Raw genomic sequence first — 6,000 nt, forward strand, 5'->3', positions numbered from 1 at the left:
TAATAAATAAACAAATAACAATAATTATAACATGCCCCAAGCCTGTTGTTTCTCCGAAATTAATTTATGATGAATTACGACTCAAATTCCTTCGAACGGAGGAGTGGAGAGAGGAGAGGGGTTATTGTCTCCGCCATCGGACACCAAACGGGGCTGAACCTGTCCTTGCCCGAAACGGGGCTCCTCCCGGCCACGGGGGCCTGGGCGGCACCAGACAGGGCCTCCCCTCCCTGCGCCTCCGGAGCCTCCTGGCGTGCCCAGCACGCTCAAGTTTTTTAGATACTTTACTTGCATTTCTAATTCAGTTATTCTTCTGAAATTTATTCAAAGGATTTATGCTTATGAAATTATAATATAATGCAGCCAATACACCAATGAGCTGCAGGCAAAGAAAATAATTTCCTTCCATTTACAGTTATGAGGCTGGGGGGACGACGCCTTCTTATCACCTCTCTTTGTACGTGGCGGTGTTTCTGTGCGTCTTCAGAAGGCAGGAGCGGATGATGAATTCGTAAGCAGATCTCACCGATAATTGTATCTCAGAACTGTCAGCTCCGTGAGCGCTGTCCGCCGGCTGTCTGCAGTCGCTGGGGCGGCCGGGGGCGCCCCCTCTCTTCTCCGGGACTCAGCCGCCATCAGGGCAACTCGCTGGGGACAGGGTTCAATCGTGAGAGAGGGTGATGAGATCGGAGGGGATTTATGGGTGACACTTTGTAATGATCGATCAGGAACTGTGGATGAGGTGAAGTTGGTTCTTTTATTCTTGAGCCACGAGAGTGATACATGCACATATATGGACTCATAATCACATGCGGCCTTCGTTCCAATTGTCAAATGGCTCGTTTTGTCACTCTGTTTGATTAATGGACCTTTTGGAGTCCCCAAAAAGTCCTAGTAATACAAATAAAAAGAATCATAAATATTGAATGCACTCACAGCACAGCTAACCTTGACTGCATTTTGGGACATTCTTGGAGAAACTTTGCTCTATAGAAAATAAATTGCTGCAGGGATTAAAAAAAAAACACGTGCACTCACACCAAATTGCAGGTTTTGGAGAATGTCACCCTTCTCACCTTGTCACTCTTATTAATCTGTTGTGATTAATTAGTTTAGTTAGCTTTGCAATCAGGCCACACGGCTGGCGTTTCTACCTGTGGTCCCGTGCCGAGTCCGCCAAAGGGATGCAGGGGCGGGAGGGGCAGGGGCTGACGGGACACAAGTGGGTGGTGTGTGGCCATTGCAGACAAGAATTTATGGAGCAGGAGCCTGGGGTGGGGACCAGGAGCATTCGGTCGCTTCTGCAGAGGCGTGCCGTGCGCCGGTTTTCAGTCTGCCTCGCTCAGACTGAAGTCGCCCCTCCCCAGCAGGGGCCTTTGCTGACGCCCCTTCAGTCCGGGTTCTGGACCAGAGAGGTCATTGGCCCCCATCGCTGATTCTAACTTAGAATGATTTGCATCTAACTAGGCGGGGTGGGAGGGCCAGACTTGGACAGGGTGGGCGGAGGGGAGCCCCTGCTGCGGCCTGCGAGCTGTGTGCCCTGGGGCCCTTGACCTGGACTTTCTGAGTCTCGGGTCTCTCACCTGCAGAATGGAAGGGCCCTGTTATAAGGATGAAGTTAAACAATGCAGGGAAAAAATGTGACAAAGTGTCTGGTGTCTGAGGAAGGCTCTGTGGTGGGTAGAATTATATCTCCCTGAGAGATCGGTAACTTAACCCTGGACCTATAAACGGGAACTGAGCCGGGCTCGGCGATTATAATTAAGTTAAAATGCAGTCCCAGGGGAATAGGGTGGTCCCCAATCCAATGTCTGGCGCCCCTGTAAGAGAAGAGAAATTCGGACACACGTGCAGAGAAGCCATGTGACCAGAGGTGCAGGCTGGTGTGACTCGGCTGCCGGCCAAGGAGTGGCAGGACAGCCCGGACCCCCACATGCTGGAGCAGCCCAGACAGGACCCCCCTGAGCCTCAGAGAGCATGCAGCCCTGCTGACGCCCTGATCTCGGGCTTCTGGCCTCCAGGACTGTGAGCGAATACATTTCTGTTGTTTCAAGCCTCATCTTTGGGAATCTGTTGTGGCGGCCCTAGGAAACTTATAAGGGCCCTAAAAGCGAACAGAGGCCCTGGCTGGGTGGCTCAGTTGGTTGGGGAATTGTCCTATACTCCAAAAGGTTGCAGGTTCGATCCCCAGTCAGGGCACGTTCCTAGGTTGTGGGTTCAGTCCCTGGTTGGGGCTCATATGGGAGGCAATGGTTTAATGTTTCTCTCTCTTACTCTCTCTCCCTCGCTCCCGCCCCATTCCCAGTCCCTCCTTTCTTCTCTCTAAAATCAAGAAACATATCCTCAGGTGAGGATTTTGAAAAAAGGTTAACTGTGATCCGGTTTGTATGGAGCACAGTACCAGGGCGAGAGCTCGGTCTGATCTGTGTGGCACTGGGTTCCCCTGTCCCTGCATCCGGGGACCAGTCAGGGTCACACCAGCCGTCCCTGGCTGCCACGGAGCACTGGCGGGGCCAGGACAATGCAGCCCACCTCCTGGGTAGGGCAGCCAGGCTCACTCGGTTCACCCAGCACACTTCGGCTCCTGAAACCCAGGGCTGGCTTTCGGCCCTGAGGCCCAGACTCTGGTGAGTTGTCACAGTGCACGACACAGGCCCCCAGGACTCACGGCAGTGTGTCGCTGTGCGTGGCCTTTTCCAACGCTGCACTGTTGTTTCTCAGGAAAGGGGGAATTCGGACGCTCAGGACCAAGTTCCGGTAATGTCACCCAGGGAACCAGCAGTATTGAGATTAGGAGCCTCTTATGATGTGCGAAATGCGTGACTTTGCAGGGGATGCATTTTTGCACGTAAGCTCTGCTTTTCCTGTTGACTTCCAGGGAGCGGCGTCATCAGAGCTGGAGCTCAGGTGTGGCGGAGGCGGAAGCTGGAGCAGAGCTGCTGACTTTTCCGAGCAGCAATGGAAGGGGGAGGAGGTGGAGGTCGTGGAGGTCGTGTAGATCAGGGGCCTGAGCCTGAGGCATCGGAATGGTGAACCTGCTCTTTGCTCGCCACCCAGCTCGGGCTGCCTGGCTCGGGCGGGGGCTGTGTCTCAGCCACTGTGCTGGTCCGTTCCTGACACGTGGTGACCGTGCCCATTTGAATGGTGCTGTGAGCCTGCGTGCCCAGCACGTTTCTGCTCTGAGGGGGAAGGCCAGCGGCGAGGGAGAGAAGGCGCGTCTGAGGTCCTGGACGTGAGGGAGCAGAGCCTGTGGCCAGTGCAGGTGTTGGGGGTAGAGTGCTGCTGTTGAGGGAGGGGCTCCTTCCCCAGGGCGCCCCTGCTTCCCAGGTGCAGCAGAGGATGAAGTGTTTTTTTTCCTAAAAAGGAGAAGACGGTGGAAGGCAGCAGAGTGTGGGAAGAGGTGTGGTTAGGAGTAGCCGCCTGCGTGGGAACCTAGAAGGGAGAGCAGACTTGACAGGCAGCGGGGGACAGGGCACTGGAGGCCCAGCCGCAGAGGAGGAATTGGCGGGGGTTAGTGAACCCCGAACAGCATGTGTAAAGGGGGGAAAGCAAACACTCTTTAAGCTAGGAGCTACCGTAACAGTGAGGGCGCAATGGGGCCTGGGCCCACCGCGGTGGCCTTCTTCGGGAGTGTGGGTTTGGGGTGCGTCTCTGTCCTCGGCCCTGGAGCTGGCAGGTGGGGCTCGTGGTTCAGGTACCCACAGGCTCAGACAGTCCCCTCTGCCCTGGGGCGGGAATTGGTTTGGAGGGAATTCCACATGTGAAATCTGGCTGCTCACTTTGCAATTTTTCTGGGGAAAATATCCCAGACAACACACGAGCATCGATTTAAAAATGCTCAGACTTGGGTTTCCGTCCACACTCATCAGGGCAGTGGGAGCAGCCGGGACAGATGCACCAGGAGTAGTGAGCAGGCGCAGCTGAGCTCCGTCCTCGCCCTGGCGGTAGCAAATGGGCATCGCTGGCCAGTGCTGGACACAGGCCACTGTGGGTCTTGGGGTCCTAAGCTCTCTGGGGGCTGGGACCCCTCCACATTGAGTGGGGCACGGGGAGGGGTGGCTCCCAGGGTGGGAGTGGCCTGGACATGGCCCACTGCACCTCTGCTCCCAGGAGGTTGGCTTAGCCTCAGGCAGGACCACAACTGACCACAGAGGGGCCTGGGGCTGTCGCCAGCAGGAAGGAAGGACAGAGCCGGGGAGCAGCCTTTGCCACATGAACTCCCGGCGTCCTTCCAGGACTAGAAATAAGTGAAATAACAGGTGTTTCTGAAATTGGAGCCCTTTAGCCAGTTGCTTGAATTTATGGATTGACCCAGCAGAAGCTTTTGGTGAAATCACGTGAGATGCTCCAATTCAAACCCGGACCAAGTTCCCAGGCCCCGAAGGGCGGTGACGGATAGCAGTGAATGAAGGAAGAGATGCTACAGTTGTCGTTCAGAGCGGACGCTGCAGAGCGGCCGACAGGGACACGGCCCTTTACGGCCCAAACCTGTGATTTTTAACGTTTCCACCCAGCACTAACGTCCGACCCGTTTCTGGCCGCTTACTATGAATGCACATTCAGCTCCTTCCGCCCTTTTATTTTCACTCGGCACACGCTGGGCTTCCAGTCTGTGCTCCTGGCTGGTGATGGAGCGTGATACTCCGACTGTTAGAAAGGCCAGCTGGTCTCTAACGCGCCACATCCTTCTTTTCGAGGGGCTGCGATTCACTGTGTCAGGGACCCGGAGTGGGCTGTGGACCCAGCGCCCTCAAAACACCACCCAGAACAGGGTTAGGGTTTTAGGTGCTGGCCAAGGAGGTTGGGGATTTTCAGATTTTCCCCAGATGACATGCTAGAGTCCAGCCAATATTCCTGGATGCCGGTTGGGAAGGGTGGGCCCTTCAACTTCGCCTATCAGTGTTCAGGGCGTGGCCCGCAGGGTTGCATTTCCCCGAAAGGCCCCTCCGGGACCACCCCACTCCCGGCTCCTGAGGCCACACGCCGCTGTAAAGTGGTCGAGTCCACACTGTATGCATTTCCTAATGTGGAAATGGCGAACTGGCTCTCTTCTTTCAAAACACATTATGACTCCAGAAAATTCAGAAAATACAGAAAAGCATGTAAAGTCGCTTTATGTTCCTGCTGCTGCTGTTGACAGAGAACCATTGTTAGCTGGCATTTTAGCCAACTTCCCTCCAGGCTTTTCTCGGTGCATGTACGGTTTACGAAAATCGGTGTCACACTCTTTGTACCACCTTACAACCCGATGCTTCCACCCAATGATGCACGGTGAACTTGTTTAACCATGTTTTTAGTGGGTGCGTTGTGTGCCCTCGGAGATACGGCGTCGGGTCTCTACCGCGAACCACACCGGACGCTGACTCACAAATACCTGTGCTCGCGTCCGCCTCTTTCTCGTGGGGAGGTTCCTAGAAATGGCTGTCCCGGGCTGCACCTGCTTTAAAGGTGCCTGCTGCCTGCTGCCCCATGGCCTGCGGGGGCTCCTGCCGACCTGTGCCCACCCCAAACTCCCTGTTGCCCTGCCTGCCCTCTGCTGCAGGTGTCCCCTGAAGGCAGGGTCTCAGAGGGGCACCCACAGTGTTCCAGAGGCTCACGGAAGAGTCTTGGAGCACGCTGGGGCCTTCCGGGAGGCAGGAGCCCCACCTACGTACACCCAGTCCTCATTGTTTGCAGATTCCGTGTCTGTGCAAATGCCTTCTCCCTGAAGCTCCCTTGTAACCCTGAGGTTGGTACTCGGGGTTCCGTCAGGGTCAGTCACAGTTGTGCCCCCCCTGCCTTCCGTCCCGGCTCTCATCCTGGGACACGCGTCCGTCCCGTCTTCTGCTTGGCACCCCGCTGTGCCCGTGGTTGGGCTTTGGGCAGTGACCTCACAAATCAGAACGACGCCCCAGCCTAGTGCGTGGTGCTGCCTGGTGCTCCTCAGTGCCTCCCAGAGAAGGTGACCACGTCGGGTGAGCTCTGTTCAGGCCCACGTCAGAGCTTACCGGCCACGAGGCT

Source organism: Desmodus rotundus, chromosome 10 (assembly GCF_022682495.2).
Source record: "Desmodus rotundus isolate HL8 chromosome 10, HLdesRot8A.1, whole genome shotgun sequence".
Lineage (NCBI taxonomy): Eukaryota > Metazoa > Chordata > Mammalia > Chiroptera > Phyllostomidae > Desmodus > Desmodus rotundus.